General features: G+C 38.4%; 1 long non-coding RNA gene across 1 annotated transcript; it reads right to left on the bottom strand.

The window, feature by feature from the left end:
* Window positions 1-2,604: 2,604 nt before the first annotated feature.
* On the bottom strand, window positions 2,605-20,814 carry LOC141379030 (uncharacterized). Its single transcript, XR_012394955.1, has 4 exons — window positions 20,713-20,814; window positions 17,532-17,637; window positions 17,361-17,480; window positions 2,605-4,519 (listed from the first exon to the last, which is right to left on the bottom strand). It is a non-coding gene; the product is annotated as an uncharacterized lncRNA (long non-coding RNA).
* Between the last annotated feature and the right edge of the window lie 704 nt (window positions 20,815-21,518).

Below are 21,518 nucleotides of genomic sequence, written 5' to 3'. Positions count from 1 at the left end.
TGAAGATCTGGCAGCATTAAATGTTGTTTGCTCATCAGCTAACCCTCACGTGAAGTGTTGACTCGGCCTTTACGTGCCGCGACCAGAATGCAACAACGACAGCAAAATGGCAAACAAACTTTTACTCACTTATATAGTGCTGAGCAATCTACAACCTGTTGTTAATTTACGCCGCAATCAGGAAATAAAGTGTCCGCACATAAACAACAACACTTCCTTGCATGGCGCTAAGCCTGCTGGGACTTGTAGTGCCCAGACATAGTCTCATTACAATCGGTTTTGTAAAAAAAAAATAAAAAAAAAAGTCACTTTAACTACTAAACTCGCATTGCGCTGCACTCTTATTTGCACTCTACCTGCATTGTGGTACTTGTAGGGATTGTTTACAGTTTAACCCAAAGAATGAAAGAATGACCAGTCTGGTTGATGAAGAAGAGCCGGAGTCAGAGATTTAAAAAAAATAAATCAAGTTTACTGAAGATAGTTTGCAGTTTCATTCGCAGAAGCCAGCTTCAACACTCCCAGTGAGTTCCTAGGCCGCTCTGCTTACAGGTTCAACAATCAAACAATTGTACTCTTTACACAAGTCCAGAAAGGGTGGGATCCAGGTAAACAGTTCTCATTGGTTACAACAGAAACAGACAATTCTAAATACATGCGTCACAGAAACATAGTATCTACTTCCAGATATGGATGGCCTTAATGTGTGCGTCAAAGAAAGCATTGTATCTGTCTCCAGATATGGATGGCGACCTGATGCCTAGAGGTGAGGTCGCCCTAAGTTATTAGGAGCTGATCTCCGACCTGTAAAAAGCTAAACCAGGAACACAATAGACACAAACGACCATCTGTGTTAAAGACTCAAGGATGTTTCTTGTACGTTCAGCTGTGTTATCAGGCTGGTTCAAGACTGTTTCCATCAACAGTCTGCTGCAATATCTTTACTCCACACAGTCTATCTCCACACAAAAAGGAATTACATTAAAATTAATTATACTCAAAAACAGATCAATCAAACAGCTATAATATTATAGGCAATATCAGGACAACTAGAACAGGGGCCTCATGTATCAACGTTGCGTACGCACAAAAACTTTGCGTACGCCAGGTTTCACGCTCAGAATCGCTCACGTTTGGATTTACTAACAATGAACTGAACGTAGGAATGTGCGCAGCTTCACGGCAGCTTTTTGGCAGGCGTACGCACATTTTTTGTGCGTGTCTGTTTTATTTCCATTGGCGACTCCTAGAGGCAGTTGTGTTAAATTGCTCTCTACAAAGTGTCTGAGCCTTGCAATGGCAGCTGTATGAGACGGGTTCATCTAGCAGGTATATAAGGTTTCCATAGCATACAGTTGACCAGCTAAACATTAAAGCGCAATTTGCAGCGGTCGCCTGTTTTCCCAATGTAATCTGAGCTATCTACTGCACGCACATTGCTATAAAGACACTATCTGAAGATGAATTTGCATGCGTGAATCAGAAACATTTCCATTCAATAAATGTGCAAATAAAATATGATGCACAAACTTATTGATGATTCCTACTTGTCTTCTCGGGATAAATAGTTGGCAAAATCTGATATGTAGCGGGGAAAAAAAAGAAGAAAGAGTTCATCAGAAGCTGGATTCGAGCCGAGTTCATGCTCGTACGTGTCAAAACACGACCGCATGCGTCTTACGAGCGCGCCACTGACACTGTTAAGAGTGCTGCGACAGTTTACAGATATAAACCAGACTATTTCTTTTTTTAATGCACTCAGTGCGATGTTCAGACCCAACTGTGTTGACCGTATCAGCTAAACTCTCCCACTCTATTTTTTTTTCTTTTGATGTTAATTCCGGAGAACAAACTTGCAAATAACACCGCTTTTCTCCGGTCTACCTCCGAAAGGAGCACCTCCATTTCACATTCTGTTCAAAGTTTCTCTTTTTGCTTGCTTTTGACATTGCTTTTTCGTTGGGTTTTGCCATTAGCATAGTCATTAGCATATTCATAAGGGGGAAGAGGCAGGGAGGGGTTTTGTGCTTGTGCATGTTGCGCTCAGTTTCACGTTCATTCGGATGTACAAAAGAATATGCGTGAGATTCGGCGTACGCAGTGTTTCATACATCTGAATTTTTTTCTGCGTACGCACATTTACAGCTTTGTGCGTACGCAATGTTTTAGTAAGATTTCCACGCAAGTCTTCGTACATGAGGCCCCAGGTGTCTTCTTCACCTCTGTATTGGACCTCCAGTAATAGGAACAGATGGGGAGATAGAGAGATCTCCATGACCTATGACCTGGTTTGTGTGTTTCCTGAAAACAAAGTTAAAATAGACAGGCAGCTACCATATGCATTAGTTAAAATCAATTCCCAGTTAAATACTGAGAAACATGATGATGAAAAGGATAAACGGTGGTCCATGATGAGACGGATTGGAAAGCAGAAATCCGAATCCTTCATACTCATTTTTCTTCAGCTTGGTCTCTTGTTCAAAGGTTTCCACATCAGAATGAACCACCAACTATTCTGGGATATGTTTTACGCAGCAGATGCCCTTCCAACAGCAACCCTGTATTAGGAAACACCCATACACACACACAAACACACATGCACTATGGCCAAATCAGTTTATTCAATTCACCTATAGCGCATGTGTAACCATCCCAAAGAGGACAGTATTCAGACACAAAACATGTTATTTACTGGACAAAATAAAGTATTTATTTCGAGCCACAATAAAGCAAGCAAAATTCAAACACTCAATTCACTTAAATACTAGTTTCAATTTTATTTTATACAATAATCTCAAACAGTAAAATTCCACACAAGGGAATCAGCAGGTAGAGAATAAAATGTTGCGGCTAGAATGACAGTTTGACAAAGGTGGCTGGCCTGACCATAGTCAAAATTCGCTCTTTTTGACCTGAACCCAGTGGCGTAGCGGACGGGCCCGCAGGGCATGCACCGCGGGGGGGGGCCCCGCGTGATTAGGGGGCCCCACGTCGTCGCGATTTTCAAAAATTGAAAATCCAGGAACCGCAATAATAATAACTCTTGGGAACAACTGTGGACGGAACCAAAGTTCACAGGTCTGTGTTCTCTGAACTCCTCTCAAGCGGTGGACTACTTCATTCTGATTGCTTGCCGCCGAACCGCGTCATAGCCAATGAAGACGCGCTGCTGTTTCTCGCCACCGGTTCTCGTTAAAAAATGAATGGCTTCTGGCTACTTTGACGCTCTCGCCGCTTTCGGTTTGTGATCGCTCCTCAGTTTGTGAAGGATTCCCCGCGTTGTCGCTCCACTCCGCCTCCTTTCCCCGCACCTCAATTTGTGACATAGATATATACACTAGATATTGTATAGGGACCCTGAGCATGCGTCAATATCGCCGCCACATTGGTACAGTGCTCCCAGGACAAATGTCATTCAGTCGCACTAGACAAGTGTTATTAAGTGAAGATGCGGGACTGTAGCGCTGTCTACGAGTGTAGTAACAAGCAAACAAAGAAAACAAAGCACAAAGGCAGAACATTTCATAGGTAGGATTAAGTTTTTTACATTTTTGTATGTTCTGAAATTTGTGCTAAACAGGTAACGTTATTGATAATAATACAGCCACTTACTGCATTCACTATAAGTCAAAGTAGCTCCAATTCGCACTAAACACTTGGCTTATGCTAGTTTTGTTGAATAAAATCAGCAAACAATGAAAAAGAAATATGACAACGAGATGCTGCGCTGCCAGAAACTTGTATTATTGTCGGCTAGTGAACAAGTCGTTCATAATGGAGATTCATTCACAGACAAATCGCTCCCTCCATCAGTATGAGAAGTGAAAGCAGGAGAGGAGGTGTGTTTCAGGACATGATTAGATCAAATTTAACAGGGAGGGTGGATAGTACATTTCTGTACACACAAACACAAGCTTTTTGTCAGGAATGCCCATGCGATCAGTGATCCATCAATGTAGAAAAGTGATGGAAAATTATAATTTTCATAATTGAAATAAAAATAAAAATACTAACATCCAGGAAAACTCCCGATCATATGTGTATATGTGTATATCTCTGGCTCTGCCGCCCCCAAACCCCCCCCGACCCCCTTGAAAACTGGGGGCCCCATCGGTGATCCCTGCAGGGGGGCCTCCGCATTTTGCGCTACGCCACTGCCTGAACCCGTCGGGTCCCGCCGGTTCCTGTCTCGGGTTCAGGCAAAGATCTTCAGCTCTACCTTTAAATATGTTTTATGGTCTCACAAAACTAAGTTATTATGAACCATACTGGTTGAATGCTGCTCTGGCAAAAATAAAAATTAATAAAACACTGCTTTAGACCCAGACAGGCGCGGAAGCAGCTGGTTTTTGTTGTTTTTTCCTTCAGATTTTGAGAAGACTGGGGGTGGACGGCGAACAGAAGCGTGTTTTTGAGGTGCAGTCTTAAACGCCCAGGGCTTGACGAGGCTCATTGCTTCACCTTCAACATCTCACACTGTGTGGCAGGAGAACTCCCACAATCCCACAAACAACAGCTTCTGGAGAAGAAAAAAAAACTGCTTCACTTTTATATCTCAGTTGTTTATCTTGTAGAGCAAATGGAGGCTTTTATTTTATAAATCTAAATCGCCTGTTAAACGTTTTTAACTAATCCCGCTATAAAGTTCATTCATTCATTCATTTTCCTTCAGCTTAGTCCCTTATTTATCAGGGGTCGCCACAGCTTAATGAACCACCAACTATTCCAGCATGTTTTACGCAGTGGATGCCCTTTCAGGTGCAACACAGTACTGGGAAACACCCATACACCCTCACAATCACACACACATGCATACACTATGAGCAATTTTGTTTAGCAAATTCACAGCGCATGTGTTTGGACTGTGGGGTAGACCGGAGCACCTATGAACCTACATAGGGAGAACATGCAAACTCCACAGAATGATTCTGTTGAGGTAAAATGAGCGTTGTATGAGTGTAGATATGATTATGTAATTCATGGATTCATTGTATTTATTTAACATTTTCCAGATAAATTGTATTTTTTTATTTGTTAGGATCTCTTGAAGAGCTTAGAATGTGTAAAGAAGCCAAAACAGTGTCAAGTATTATTTCCTCAGTCACCAAAACAATGAATTACCATAAAACAATAGGCCAGGACATGATGCCGTCCATAGAGGGCGGCAGAATAGTGACCTCCCCCCTGGTCCTCACTTTTGTTCAAATCTTTGCGCTTAACAAACTAAATTAATTATTTATAGGCTAATTGATGTCTGTGTACAAGGTTTCCCTATCTACGAGAGTGAAAGTAGATAAGGAGTGGCCTTATCTCTCATTCTCGGGCTGTAGATGCTCTGTTTAACTGTTTTCTTGCTAGTGAAATGCTCAGTTTGTCCACTTACAAAGTTCGTCACAGTGACAACTGATACATAGTTGCAGGGGAAACAAACAAACAATGACTGCGTTTACATGGACATCAGTAATTCAATTATTTGCTGTAATCTGAATTAGACAATAATATGATTGAGGTGAATATGATCAACATTTCCTCCAGAGTTTCATTAAATGTTGGGTGTTTCATTCTTAAATTGTCAACTTTAACTGCAGTTTGGCTCTTACTGGATGTGAGGAACTTCTGGAAGTGTGTTGTTTTGATGGAATTTTTGATACAGCACCCCGTATGGGCATGGGCGAAAATCTGATTTATCAGTCAGTAGGGGGGGACAATAAATATAACATTTCTTTCGAGCATTTTTTTGAAGGGAACACAAATAATACAGCCGAAGTTTACTAATAAAGACTATTACTATTAAATACTATTAAAATGGTTTCATTATAATTATTAGTATAGCATGGAGACTTCTCATTATGATTTTTGTCAACGTTTTTCTCAGGTTCAATGACAAAGCAAATTTTTCTTCAAAACTATTTATTGCATTGTTTGTTGTGTTGTTTAAAATCAATAGACTGACTCCTGAAGCAGAATAAATGCAGGACAAGACATTTTCCTCATAATAACTAACTTTAAAACGTTAAAATAACCAATCATATTGTAAATCAGTGAGCCTGTAAAATCTGCTAAACAGCCACAACTCCAAAAACATAAAAAAATTGGTTCACCCCCCCAAAAGAATTGTCATTATCCCTTCAATAAAAGCACAACACCCTTACCTGACACTGTACATCTGACTGATCCTGCTCTGCCTGTTCCTCAATAATTTCTTTCTGCTTTGCCTGTGATTGATAATGTGACATTAGTATTTTCATAAGCACTCATTCTGAATGCCAAATTGCTTAATATGTGAAGTTTTTGTACTTGGCGTTTAGCTGCACTGAAAAATTATTATGTCCATTTTCTCTGTCATTTTAAACGGCTTTAGCGTTAGCAACAAGCTAACTAGATAAATAATTGTATCGCTAATACCGAAGATTCATGAACAATTACATCCTTAATCAACATTTTTTGCCGCAACTAATTTATGAAAGAGTCTGTATTAACTACATTGAGGAGAATCACTTTAAGGTGGGTTAAAAACCCCCTCCTTACTTAAAATCAACAGTTACTCAGCCGCAGCCACACACCCTACGTGTGTGCGCGTGATTAGGTAGGATGAGTGAAAGCACGGGGTGGACCGAACCAATCTAAGGAAGGGGAGGGGGAACTCAACTGTTTCTAAATGCATTTTAAATAATGAATCCGGTTTTCTTTCTACTTAGAAAATTATTTCAGCTATATATACATATAGTTTTCACAATTAAGAGTTTTTATTTTTAATAATTAATTCCCCCCCCCGGGACACGACCATACGTATGGGAGAAAAAAACCTCCGCATTTCTCGGTAAATGCAGAGACTCAATAGATGCAGAGAATAGCGTCAAACTGCCGTGTGTGTATAGACTATCATGTTGCAAAATGTGTTGAAAATCCTACAAGATGGTAATAGTTTGATTAAAGTGTTGACATGTTTACATTCGGAGAGCAGCATCTTTCAGCCCATAATATTGTAGTGATATGAATGTACTGTAAACTTATTTAGACTAAGGTCTGTCTTTAAAAATTGAAAGAGTATTGCTGACAATACTAACTTTGTCATCTGAATAAACGTAAACAAAGACACTGATCCCACACTCAACAAATCTGTCGAGACATAACAATTAACACCAACTGGAGCCGCGTCTTCATTAAAAGAAGACGAGTGGCGAATCAGGAATTTACCATTTCCAGATGCGAAAACCTCTCGGGTAAAATACGTTCCTTACAAACATTTTTGTCGCGTGTTAGCAGAGCACTGTAATCCACACATGTCCACACGCAGCGGTGCTCTCTTTACATGAAAATAGAAACAGTATCTTTGTTGCAGCACATTTACAAACGCAACACTGACCACTCGTGTCTCCAAACAATTCTTCTACTAGTTTTAATTACGGTCGGCAACACAACTTGGGGTCTGAACATTGTAACAGGTAAAATCAGTCTTTGAAGCTATATCATGCATATTAATGAAGTTGCACTTCATTCACAATAGAGCGTGCTGATTGGTTCGAACCAAGCCTTTCTCATAAATTAATGCTGAAAACTCAAAGACATCACGTTGTACTCGCTGGAACAGACATTTAGGGCCCTATCATACACTTGGCGCAATGTGGCGCAAGGCGCGGCACAATAGTCTTTTGGTAGTTTTAGCTTGGCGCAAGAGTCGTTTTGAGGCGTTGCGCTACGCTGTTTAAATAGCAAATGCATTAGCGCACATATGTGCACCCATAGGCGTTCTGGTCTAAAAAGGAAGGCGTTTTGAGGCGCATTGCTGGGGTGTTGCTTTTTTGAGAAACTAAAATAGATTATTCATTAGACCAAAACAAACCCGGTCTAAACTCCGACACAGTGTTGCACCTCGCTTACACACTGCTTAATACACACAAGAGAGCAATAGGCAAATATCTTTACATATGAAAAAAATAAAATATTAAGGATATATATAGTATATAATAATAGATAGATATAGAATATAAATATAAAGGATTAAAATATTACAAAACATTATTTTCTAGCCTACATAAATATGAAAAATCACTGCTTTCATGTCTTCTTCATCTCGGGAGGCTTTTCAGTTCATTCATAACAATTAGCTTTTGTATAATGTTATTATTATTAGCAGTATTATTTATTATATCCATATTTATATTTGTGTTATTAAAAACAAGCTTAGATTTGTCCACCTGTCAGAATTTAGACCATATGGGGCACAGCATGTGTTTTAGGATAAAACTCAGGTTTTTGAACACACTTCGTTATTGTTGTTCATTTATTCGTTTGCTGGAAATTAGAACTGAATTCAGAAATAGTTTTGAAACGAATATTTGTGCTTAACAAACAAAATTAATTATTTATAGACTAATTGATGTCTGTGCCTAAAGGTTTCCCTAAGAGCGAAAGTGAAAGTAGACCCATCTCTCATTCTCACGCAGTAGATGCTCTGTTTAACTGTTTTCTGTTAAAAAAACTGTTAACTGTTAACTGTTTGCTTGTGAAATGCTCATTTTTTCCACTTAGACTTACTTTACGTCCTGAAAATAGCGAATGCGCTTATGGCGCGACATAGCTGGCTCTTAAAGGGAATGGAAGATGAGACTCTAATTGGTTTATTCTCAAAACACACCTATAACTCATTAAAAAAATAAACTCAACCCTTTTAGACCATGCGCCATGGCGCAAAGCGGATTTTCCCGTCCTTAAATGAGCAAAAATGCATCCTGACACGCCCTGAAAGCGTTTGTGCCCTGCGTTTTGCGCTCTGCGCATGGACCGTCAAAATAGAGCCCTTAGTCTCCACTTTGGAATTTACACAATGATCTAATCACTGTTACGTAGCTTAAAAATTTCTTTCCAAACTGGAAGAACGAATTTGAAAAACAACCAATTTTCACTGTTTTTGGAAATATCTGTGTCCTAACAGTGTTTATTAGCAGCGTGGGACGCATGAATGACTTTCAACATCTCAAAAAAATTTGTTTTGTGACCCTTTTAGTGTGGAAGAAATCTCCAGAAAGTCTTTTGGAACTGCAGTAAAGCATTTAAAAAACAGGCATAAGAGCCTTCAGTGATTATTTGTTCTCATTGAGTATCTATTGGCTTCTGTAGTTCACGCTTTCTTTTATTCATCCTCTTCCCGCTGCTTTGCCAAGATTAGTGTAATTATGTGTTTCTATTTGCAGGTATGACTTATTTGTCTGGATAACCAGCTCCATGGTGATGACAAACAACTTTGACATTATATTTCAGGTCCCGGTTTGAACACAACCGACGATGCTTGTTTGTTTGCGAAGGCTATAGCATCATTATTACTATTGCTCGTACTTGGCGATAGTGATGTGACCCTTAAAGATTTATTATGGACAGCGCACTGATCTTTTTCACCTTTCATTCAGGTGTTTTAATGAAAGGAAACCAGTATGTCAGGCTTTTTTCCAGTTTAATGGTCACTCGGACTCGACTTATTCTCGTTAGCAGGATAAATGAACACATGCTGGCTGCAAGACTGACGAAGGGGTGAAGACCAACTTTATGAAGCAGGTTTATTGAAATGCAGCATTGAGATTACAGTGGACATGTTGAGCTGTGTTGCTCATATAGGTGATATATACTGTATGTTTAAAAGGCACCTAGGGTACCCCTTTTTCAGATTTAATATAAGTCTTTTGCGTCTCTAGAATGTGTATATAAAGTTTCCGCTCAAAACACCCATCAGATTTTTCATTATACCTTTTACAAGATGCTGTTTTGTACACATTTCCAGCAGGGGGTGGTTTTGTCATACTGCGCCTTTAAGGCAAGTTCTACTACTGTTTCTACATGCCTTCCCGCGTGCCTTAATCTCCTCCCTCGGCTGCATCAGACAACAGAAAGACTTAAAGGAAGAAGGTCTCACGTAGCGTTTATGAGAAATACTACAGTAAGAACTAATCTTTACTAATCAGAATTTGTAGTGAAGTTGCATTGATTAGTTACACACAATATCGTTACAAAGTTCACGCGCGAACGCACACAGAGATACACACGCACAGCACAGCTGACACACATACACACACAAACAAACACACAGACAGGCAGACAGACAGAGCGAGCTTTGCACTGTTTTTGCACTCAAATGTGACAGGATACAGGCTAATCTCCACTGCTGTATGGATATCTGTTATGTTAATGTACAAAATAAACCTGATTTAAAGTCTACAAACCGGGATTGAAGCGTCTTCTTTTATAATTGTTCTGACACGCGGCTGTGCTGATGAAGTAAATCGCTGTAATTAATTACACACATACTCTGTTTTAAAACACTTTAAACATGTGAAACTTACTCTTAATCACATTTGATGATGATTGCTGATCCTAGCGAACAGAACAGACCTTTTATTCCCGGTTGCTTTGCGTATGTCTGGTCTTGTTGACATATGCACGTGACTACCGGAACATGTTAATGCGCGCAGCTGTCAATCAATCCGGTGGGAGGGGGGAATGCACTCCTACGTAAAATTGCGGTCGATCTGAAAACCGCTCCAATTGGTTCACCGTTTTTATGTTGTTAAATTAAAAAAAAAGGACTGGGTGTGTTTATATCACCCCAATATGATGGTCTATACACTATATATACACGTTTGTCCAAATAGCTTGAAAAGTAGATTTTTCACCATAGGTGACCTTTAAATTTAGTTTCTCCTTCATTTACTGTATACGTCGTGCCACCACTGAAGTAAAGATTGTGTTCCATGGAAATATTTAGTAAATTTTAATTACACCAAAGTGAGATGACTTTAATGCTTTTTTTAATAATTCAAAGTTTAAATGTTAGTGTTCTAAATGAATAGGGCATAGGGGGATAACTGGAAATAGAACACAGCCAGGACCTATGATTCTAACTACAGCACCAGAGGTGTAGCTGCAAACGTACAAGTTTGTGACGCAGTTTGCGAATGTTCATTGGGAAATGTCAAATTAACAATATCTCAATTAACAATTTCTCAATATCAAGTGCGCAAAGTTCGGACTTGCGTCCTCGGAAGTTTAGACTTGCCAAGTTCAGACTTAGAAGAACGAACTCCCGAGGACGCAAGGACACAAGTCGGGTACTTCTTCAAATGGAGCAGCAGTGTCCTTTAAAACGTCACTTACCTCACCCTAGATTTTACTGTACATTAACAATAAATTGATTTAATAGATAAAGCATGACCCTGTAATTAAAATTATATTAATATTATTGACCTTATTCTAAAATTCAGAAGTGCGCCTGTTTTCGCGATTGTCTTAGAACATCCGTTTCAGTCGCCTATGGGAGAAATGTCTAGGAATAATAAACGGCAAAAAAACGGTCAAACTACTTGCTCTACAAACAAATGTTTGCATGACTATACAGACCAAGTAGAATAATATAACAAGGAAATATCAGTTTGCAACATCAAACAGCGAAACGAGCAGTTTTTAATGTCTAAAAATGAATGGAAGTGAAGAGACCGGAAGTCTCGTGCCAAAAAGATTAAAATAGCTGCGCCCGCTCGTCGGCGAAGAATAAGGTGAATAAATCTACATTTTTAATTTAAGAAAATGTAAATGTAAATCCATATAAATGTAAAGTAAAAGGAGTTATTGTTCACAGACACGTATTTTTGATTATCAGATTCAATAAACTACAATAGTAATTATACAAGTTTATACACAATAAGAAATAAAGACATACACGATACGAAATAAAGATTACGTGAAACAATTTGGTAAACAAAGACAAACCTCGTCCAACACAGTTAACATTACATAATTAAAGACAATTATAAAAGGTAACAAAATAATACTGCCAAAATAAAACACCTGAGAACAAAAAATATATTTATGAGACTAGAAACTGCTAGATATTCACAAGATTAATTAAATATCATATTTTGACTACAATGGAGTGATGAGAACCAGCGGTACATCCAAAATGGACTGGCTGAAGTAAAGCTGCTCTCGGTGGGGGAGGTGATGACGGAGCTCCCACTGGCAGGCTGGGAGTTGGAGTCCACATAAGCTGAGGCACATCTTCAAAGACGCGCTATCTTTGTGAATAAACTGTGATTCGAGTTTAAAGCAACTACATTCTCGCCAGAAAAACTTTTAAAACTTTATTTTGTGACGCAGTAAAGGAGTATTTTTAAAACCGTGCGGGTTTTCTCCACTATTAGCGTTTGCTGGTTTAGCTGCAATGCATTCTGGGATACATGAGCTTGGCAAGTTCGCACAAGTCACTTCTCGATGCATCCTTGGCCAAAGGGGCAGAGCAAGTACACATCCGGGAATTTTATCTGTACTTAGCAAGATGTGAACTTTGAATTGGGACAGTACTTTGGCGACGGTTGATGACGTTTCACGAGGACACAAAAATGCAAGTACAGACAAGAACACATATTGAGAAACAGCCTATGTTTACTACAACAGAACTTTTGACCTTAGTTGGCTAACGTTGGTTTTCGGAAACGCACCCCTGCCTAGTTAATCTAATTAAGCCTTTAAATGTCACTTTAAGCTGTATAGCAGTGTCTTGAAAAATATCTAGTCAAATATTACTTACTTTCATCATAACAAAGATAAAATAAATCAGTTATTAGAGATGAGTTATTAAAACTATAATGTTTTAATAATGTGCTGACAAATTCTCTTCGTTAAACAGAAATTATGGGGGAAATAAGCAGGGGGATTTTAGCTGGTTTAGCTGGAATAAACAGCATTTCAAAACTTTTTCTTAGCCTCATTTATAATAATAATTTTTTTAATTGGCTACAGAACGAACCAAGTGACTTGCTATTTAAGCTTACCTAGTTAACCTAATTAACAGTTTAGCCTTTAAATTCCACTGAACACTATCTTTAAACTTAACTTAAAAAAAGATCAAACTAAAATAAATTATTAGAAATTAGTTATTAAAGCTAATATGTTTAAAAATATGTTTAAAAAATTCAATTTCACAGCAGGATTAATAATTTCTAAATGACAGCTGTAAGTTAAAAGATACAGAGGTCTGAAATACAGTTTACGAAGCTTATTAGACTTAATGTAATTTCAAATGCAAGTATCGACATTGTTTCAGATTCCTAAAGAGAAATAAAAACACACCCCTGACAAAAGTCTTGTCGTCGATCTCAGTTGTAAGAGCAACAAATAATTACTTGATTTGTAGTTGATCATTTGGAAAAGTGGAAGAAGGTAGATTTTTCTGATGAATCTGTTGAGCTGCATCCCAATCATCAAACATACTGCAGAAGACCTACTGGAACCCGTATGAACTCAACATTTTTACAGAAATCAGTCAAGTTTGGTGAGGGAAAAATCATGGTTTGGGGTTACATTCAGTATGGGGGCATGCGTGAGATCTGCAGAGTGGATGGCAACATCAACAGCCTGAGGTATCAAGACATTTGTGCTGCCCATTACATTACAAACCACAGGAGAGGGCAAATTCTTCAGCAGAATAGCGCTTCTCCTCATACTTCAGCCTCCACATCAAAGTTCCTGAAAGCAAAGAAGGTCAAGGTGCTCCAGAATTGGCCCGCCCAGTCACCAGACATGACCAATTTTGAGCATGTCCGGGGTAATATGGAGGCATTGAAGATTAATCCAACGAATCTTGATGAACTCTGGGAGTCCTGCAGGAACGCTTTCTTTGCCATTCTAGATGACTTTATTAATCAGTGATTTGATTCATTGCAGAGATGTATGGATGCAGTCCTCCAAGCTCATGATGGAGCCATACACAATATTCATTCTTCTTCCACTGCAGCATGACTTTATATTCTATACTGGACATTATTTCTGTTAAGTGACAAGACTTTTATCATCGCAATCTCAGACCTTACTGTCCTAATTAAAGAATTAAAAATCAAGTCATGATCATATTTTATTTTGGTAAAATAAGTGTAATCTAGAGGCCTTCACCTTTCACATTAGCCACTTCTGATACCAAATGATCAACTAGAATCAAGTTATTATTTGTTGATCTTAAAACTTGGATATGCGACAAGACTTTAATCAGGTAGTGTACACAAATTAGACAATATTGACATACAATAAAAGCTGGCTATAAAGTTAATGTGACATCCTGCAAATGGATTATTCCTGGAATAATATGATGATAAACACTATATATTGTTTTCCTGACAGAAGCAAGGAAGATTAAAACATGTTAGTGAACAGTATTGTTTTATACAGTCATCATTCATAGCTCTGATTCAGACTGAAACTTTTTAGCCTCACGTTACCGGTCAATTACTTCCTTGAGTCCTCGTCCTCGCTGATGGTGGACCAGTTTCAGGACCGACCGCTGGGTCTTATTTTGCAGCCGTTCCTATTTAACTTCCCTCCCCAGCAATTAATCACTCTCTTAATTGGATCTGTGCATCTTAATTGCAAAGAGCCTCTTGGTTAGTTTCAATCTGTGACTCTGTTGTAGAAGGAAGGAATTAATTAATGGCTTGGTTTTTGCAAAAGGCAAGATACCATTGATATCCCACTGTTTTGCTTCACCACAGGATCCTGTGTACCCCGCGCTCTCTGTGATAGACAACTGAGAACTTGTCAGAAACATGCAGTCAGTTTTTCACAGTGTTTCATAAGCATTTTTCTTTGGAACTACAGAGATCATAAGTTATGAGGCGAGTGATTTATGCTATGAAAGTGGAGCAGTTTTGGTGGCGGCGACTGCCCCTGATGTGGAAACCATTTTGTAATGAAAAATACACAAGACTTTGAGAACTATGTAGTAAGGTATTCTGCTTTGAATGTGTGCCAACACGTCTGTCTTTGTTTTGGTCATTTAACCCACCCACTGCCAGTGTAGCCAATTATATTTCAGCACTCCGGGTTGCCTTGGTGGAAAACCAAGTATTTCATTCATTCAGTCATGAAGGCTGGGATGTTGTCTTCACGTGAACACAGCTACTGCGCTCCTGCATCCAGGTTAATCATGAACAACTCAGTGCGCATGCGCTAGTTATGGAGACATATTAAACTCAATAATAATTCACACAAAAGACACGATGGACACATGCGTAGCCAAATTCACGTGCATAAAACCAAATTCACGTGCGTAAAAATGTTTATTTATTTTCACAAAAAATTTTCACGTGCACAAAATAAAAATAAATTTTCATAAAATACGTTTCACAAATGCAAAACACCATTTGCAAATGTATAAGAGTGTACAAAAAGTTTTGAATGTTTAAAACTTGCGAGTTCATCCTGAATGAGAATGTGCCAATCCTCTTTTACGTACGACTCCCCCTGGATACATGTGTGTGTATTTTTGAGACTTTCCTGGCAGAGTCAGGGCTACTCGTACCTTTCAGCCAATCAGATGAGATCTCATGAGCTGTAGTCAATGACACCAACGCTGCGCTTCATTTGCGCAGACTGTTTCTCTCCAGCATGGCGAACGGAGAAAGCAGCAGTCGCAGTCGCACTTTTTTTTCATTTATTTAATTATTTGACCATCGCCTCACTCTTTTTATCCATTATTTTGCCGCAGCTCCAATCTTCTTATTTATTGTCTCGCAGCCTCATGAGCAGAATAGCCGCCAGAATGATGAATGATCATTCCGGCAAAGTAAGCATAGTAGTTCCATTGTGGTCTAGTGGTCAGCACATTGCGTTATCAAGCCGCTGACCCGTGTTCGATCCTCACCTGAGTTAAACTTTTTTTTTTTTTTTTTTTCATTTTTATTGTTAAGACATATAAAACTGTAAGGTTGTTGAACATTTGAAGTTCTAAAGCAGCTGTTTTCTTTAAAAAGACTTGATAGTGTAATTAGAAACTGAATTGCAAATGATCTTATTTTAATATAGTCAGTCGTAAACTGAGGTAGGCCGGTCGAAGGCTTGAAACTCCAGGGCTAAAAAGAAGTCCCACTCCGGCCCTGATTATATCTAATGATTTTTTGCGTGAATTTCTTTTGAGACTAATCTGATTCCATACTAGTTGCATCATTGCTGATAATATTTCAATCAAGGTTTATATGCATCAAACACATAACATCTGTGCCAAACATTTCAACTGACGAACATATTAACAATAATACAACTGTATAGCCGAATTAAATGTATGCATTGGCATGTAACAGCCCTAATTGAGTATGATTATGTGAAACTCCATATAGATACATATTGCAATGATTTCGGGTACTTACTTAGCGATGCACGCACATATATATGCACAATCCTTAAATGCTCTGCTGATTTGGACTCTATAATACCTGTTTTATAACTTTAAACTATCAACAACCACCACTGAGCTTTATTCTATCGTTCTTCCCGCTCTGTGGTGGATTTTGGCATAGTCTATGTCACGTGAGATGGCGGGGGTGAGTGGAAGAAACCAAGTCGCGGGGGGAATATTTTCTACAGAAATAATTTATGATTTCTTATGTGGCCCGGTACCAATTGTTCCACGGACCGGTACCGGTGGTTGGGCATCACTGCCCTACAGCATGCAGTCATTAATTACATTAAGATGGTCCTGGTGTCCTCTACGGTGGACATTTTAAAAAAAGGATGATATTTTGAAACACAAACAAGTTAGCAGCTTGGAAAGCTAAATGTATTGTTCCTGACACTTTAATAAACAAATGTAATAATATAATAAAATAATAAAATGTAAAAATGTAATGATAATAGTAAAAAAAAAAACATTTAAAAAGCAAAATTTTACATGCCTCTCTCCTTCCCATAAAATGTGCTTTTTTGTATGTCGGCACTTTTTGGATGCAGTGTAAAAAAGTGGTTCCTAGCATGCCAGCCCATCAAATGACATATCACTAGAAAGCCCCCCTCTGCACAGTACAACAGAACTTGACAGAGTCGCTTAACAAATTAAAAGGACATTCATGAAAACGCAATGTCCACTACAGAGGACACAAGTCAGTGAGCGGGGTCTCAGGAGGTTAAATTCCCTCATTTTCAAGTGTTTGATGTACAGTATGATGTTTGTGGATGCCAGAGATTCATTCAAACTTTACATTTCATGTTAGAATTGCAAACAGAAATAATAATTAGCTATAAAATTTGCTGTACTGTTTTTAATGATTTTTTTTAATAAATGGCAAATAGGGGGAAATCCCTTTTCGTTACTTAAAATAATACCAATGTTCAACATCTTGATTATCCCAGATTTTTGCATCACTGTGGTTACGTTAATTGTAGTGTGGAGTCCCAGTGGAAGAGCAGGGTTAGGTTAATTGCCCTAATCAGATGTACGATGGCTAGAAGGCAGAACTGACGTCTTAATAACACTTCAGATCCATAGACCACCCCTTCTTACAAACGATCCCCTGACCTTTATAGCAGAAGCAATAATCATGAAGCATTACCATATGTGTCCATAGCGAGTGGGGTTTTCCAATTCATTGTCTCTGAGAGCTGGACGACAGGGAATGTGGGAATGACTGTGGAGTCATTGGAGTGGGGGGAAAAACAGGACCGCAGTCTTTCTGTGTGAAATTAAGACAAGGTTAAGAAAACGAAAAATATGTCATTATTACCTTTTCACATCTCTCAAACTGCTATTGTTCTTCCAAAATTCCAATTGTGGATCCCAACACTAGTAAGGAATGTTTGGATTACATTTTTAGGCTCACAAAGGTACACCTGAAAATGCAACAGAGAGAATGATTTTCAGGTGATGATCAACACACATTCAAACATTCATTCATTCATTTTCTTTTTGGCTTAGTCCCTTTATTAATCTGAGGTCGCCACAGCGGAATTAACCGCCAATTTATCCAGCATTTGTTTTATGCAGCGGATGCCCTTCTAGCCGCAACCCATCTCGGGGAAACCCTTACACACTCATTCACACACATACATTCACTATGGACAATTTAGCCTACCCAATTCACCTGTACCGCATGTCTTTAGACTGTGGAGGAAACCGAAGCACCCAGAGGAAACCCATGCGTACACAGGGAGAACATGTAAACTCCACAAAGAAACGCCAACTAACCCAGCCGAGTCTCGAACCAGCAACCTCCTTGCTCTGAGGCGACAGCAGTACCTACTGCGTCACTGTGTCACCTACATTCAAACAGATAACGATAATTATCATTTTATTTTTATCTTTGTCCCTTTTTACCACAGCGGAATGAACCGCCAACTTAGTTGAAGTTGAATTATAAGCCACCTTAGAAATTCTTCTTTTCTTTTTGAAATATTTCCCAAATGATGTTTAACAGAGCAAGGACATTTTCACAGTATGTCTGATAATATCTTTTTCTTCTGGAGAAAGTCTTATTTGTTTTATTTCTGCAAAAATAAAAGCAGTTTTTAATTTTTTTAACACCATTTTAAGGTCAAAATTATTAGCCCCTTTAAGCTACATTTTGTTTCGACTGTCTACAGAACAAACCATCATTATACAATACCTTGCCTAATTACCCTAACCTGCCTAGTTCACCTAATAAACCTAGTTAAGCCTTTAAATGTCACTTTAAGCTGTATAGAAGTGTCTTGAAAAATATCTAGTCAAATATTATTCACTGTCATCAGGGCAAAGATAAAATAAATCAAGTAAAGCTATTACTGTATGTCTAGAAAATTGTGTTGAAAAAATCTGCTCTCCTTTGAACAATAATAATTCGAGGGGGCTAATAATTCTGACTTCAACTGTATATAACATGCATTACAAATATGCGTTGCACAATACAAATAAAACAGGTATTAATATGAATGTCAGCCGATAAACACCCTTAATGTGCTTATCCTTTATCCTTTAAGATTTTCATGTTAATGTTTACTTTCAGCGTCTCATTTAGCGACACTCCTGAGATAAATAAGTCTGAAGTTAAATAATGAAACTAAATAATGCTGCGCTTCCATCTCCTTTACTCAGTCGCAATGACTTCTGGGACTTCGACACATCCTGCATATCAAGAACACATCCTGGAACTTTCATGCCTCCTCGGTTCTTGCGGTCTTAAGTTTTGGATCTGAACTTTGGCGGTTGTTGATCATGTTACATGAGGACACAAGATCACTGAAGAACGCGTATTGAGAGACAGCCTTAGAGCGCAGTGAATGAGAGAAGACAAATGTTTTTTTTTACAATCCTGTTTGCTAAAATAATAAAAGAAAAACTTCATGATGGTGGTTTTGTTTGCGATTATACTGTCCTGTCCATGGATGCTACTTTAGAAATGCCTTGCAAAGATACATACATAAATACATATAAATGTATTTCATTTAATCAACATATTAAAAACTTTGAATCTGTGATGCTGATGACATGACACAAGACATGAAAAGGGTGCTCTGTTAAAATAGTCGGGTTAAAAATACCCCAACATATAACCCAACTTATTATAGCACCTTTCCAACTATGGGTTATTTTAACGCAATGCATTGGGTTATATAATTTTGATTAAATGTTATTTTTTTTACATTCTGGTATTATTATTGAAGTACTACTGTTAATTTTAGAATTATGGCTGTGTAAATAAATAAATGTCTTCGCTGGGTCCTAAAGGCGAGAATGACAGCTGAAAATCCCAAATATGTGTATCATTTCCTCCCCAAAAAAACTGTAGAGATGAACACAGGAGGTAGAGAAAGGGGCTGTGAAGTGCGCATTTGTATCATCAATGATTAAGAGTGCTGGTGAAACAAATATTAAAAAAAAAACTCAACACGGAGAGGTTTTTTATAAAAAATAACAACAATGTTATTGAGTTACAGCTTAAATATATACCCTACTGAAAAAAAACAGCTTAAACCAGCCTAGGCTGGTTGGCTGGTGTTAGCTGGTTGACCAGGCTGGTTTTAGAGGGGTTTTGGCCATTTCCATCCTGGTCTTAACTGGTCAGGCTGGGAGATGACCAGCTAAAACCAGCTTGATCAGCAGGCTGGGAGCCCAGCTAAAACCAGCTATGTCCAGCTTAAACCAGGCTGGTCAAGCTGGTTTTAGCTGGATTTAGCTGGTCATTTTCCAGCCTGACCAGCTAAGACCAGGCTGGAAATGGCCAAAACCCCTCTAAAACCAGCCTGGTCGACCAGCTAAACCCAGCCAACCAGCCTAGGCTGGTTTAAGCTGGATTTTTCAGCAAGACGTAAATTTACAACGCAAAAAACAACATACGTATGCATATTAATACAGCTCTTTTTTGTCAGTTAAATCAGTTGACTGTTGAAATTCAAAATTTTAACCCAACGGGTTAAGTTATTGAATAAATAACCAAATAATGGTTAAAAGTAACCCAACAAAGCACCAAATATTTAACTTAACAGGTTACTATTAAAAAATCTAATAAAGGTTAAAAATAACCCTACAAAGCCACAAATCATGTTTAACTCAACCATTGGGTTAAATAAATAACTCAACGTTTGTTAAAGTGTGGGTAAAATCAAGACGTGTCAGTTTAAAAGCATTGTTTCGCGTTAAAATCACGAACATGGCAACCCACAGTTCTACTTTTCGCTGTTCTGCTGTATTAGGAATATAGCTTTCTTCATTCTCCTAGCACATTTTTTGCCGTTGGTAGAACATTAAATGTTTAAGCCTACAAACACAGTTTATGCAATTTACCAACCAGTGGGAAAATATTCAGCCTTTGTCAACAGTTTAAAAGCCGCCTCGGAGAAAACCGCAAACTTGGCAACTGTGGTGTAACGGAGTTCTGGCACTCATTTGCCACCTTCCGTCACCACCGGTTGTGTGGTGAAATCACAAACCTCCCGCCGTGCGATCAGATGACGAGAGAAAGTTCTCCGTTCCCCGCGGAACTCTCCGGTCGCGGCCCCGAGCTGCACATGTATGGTTGCTATTGGAAACTGGCGGGAATAAAGAGATCTCTGCTCAGATCCAGTTTAAAGCACATACTGTAAACCCAGGGTGAGACCTTCACTGTAGAACATCAAAACAAAGTCAATACTGCTTTTATTTCTATACCACAAGCTCATAGAGAGTTGATGATTTATGAAAATTGTAAAAGTTAATTTTCCTATATTAATTTAAAAGACTTTTTGGTCACAATTCACTGTATTAACAAACGATTAGCCTAAAAAGCTTAATAAACTACTTATTAGCTGTTTATTTATAGTTAGCAAGGTAGAAGTTGGGTTAAGGTTTTAGATAGATGCAGTATAAGATCATACATTGATAGCTATCTTAAGGGACCCAAGTAGCGAAGAATTCTGGCCCAGATTTGGCATAAAGCTGGCACTGCAGGCATTCATTCGGCTCTGCACTGTCAGAAATAAAGGTGTATGAGCTGTCACTGTGGTGGTACCTTTTCAAAAGGTACAAATTTATACCATAAAGGTCCATATTAATACCTCAAGGGTACACAGTGTTGGGCAAGCTACTTGACAAATGTAGTGAGCTAAGCTATTAGCTACTTAAAATGTAGCTCAACTACACTAAAGCTACCCCCTGGGAAATATAAGCTTAAAGCTACATGGCAAAAGTAGCTTAGCTACATCTAAGCTATTTTTACAATTTTCATTTTTAAATTGAAGCAACTTAAACACAAGTCAAT

The sequence above is a fragment of the Danio rerio genome, chromosome 2 (assembly GCF_049306965.1).
Source record: "Danio rerio strain Tuebingen ecotype United States chromosome 2, GRCz12tu, whole genome shotgun sequence".
Lineage (NCBI taxonomy): Eukaryota > Metazoa > Chordata > Actinopteri > Cypriniformes > Danionidae > Danio > Danio rerio.
Note: the sequence above shows the minus strand (reverse complement) of the source record. Positions and strands in the feature narration are given on the sequence as shown.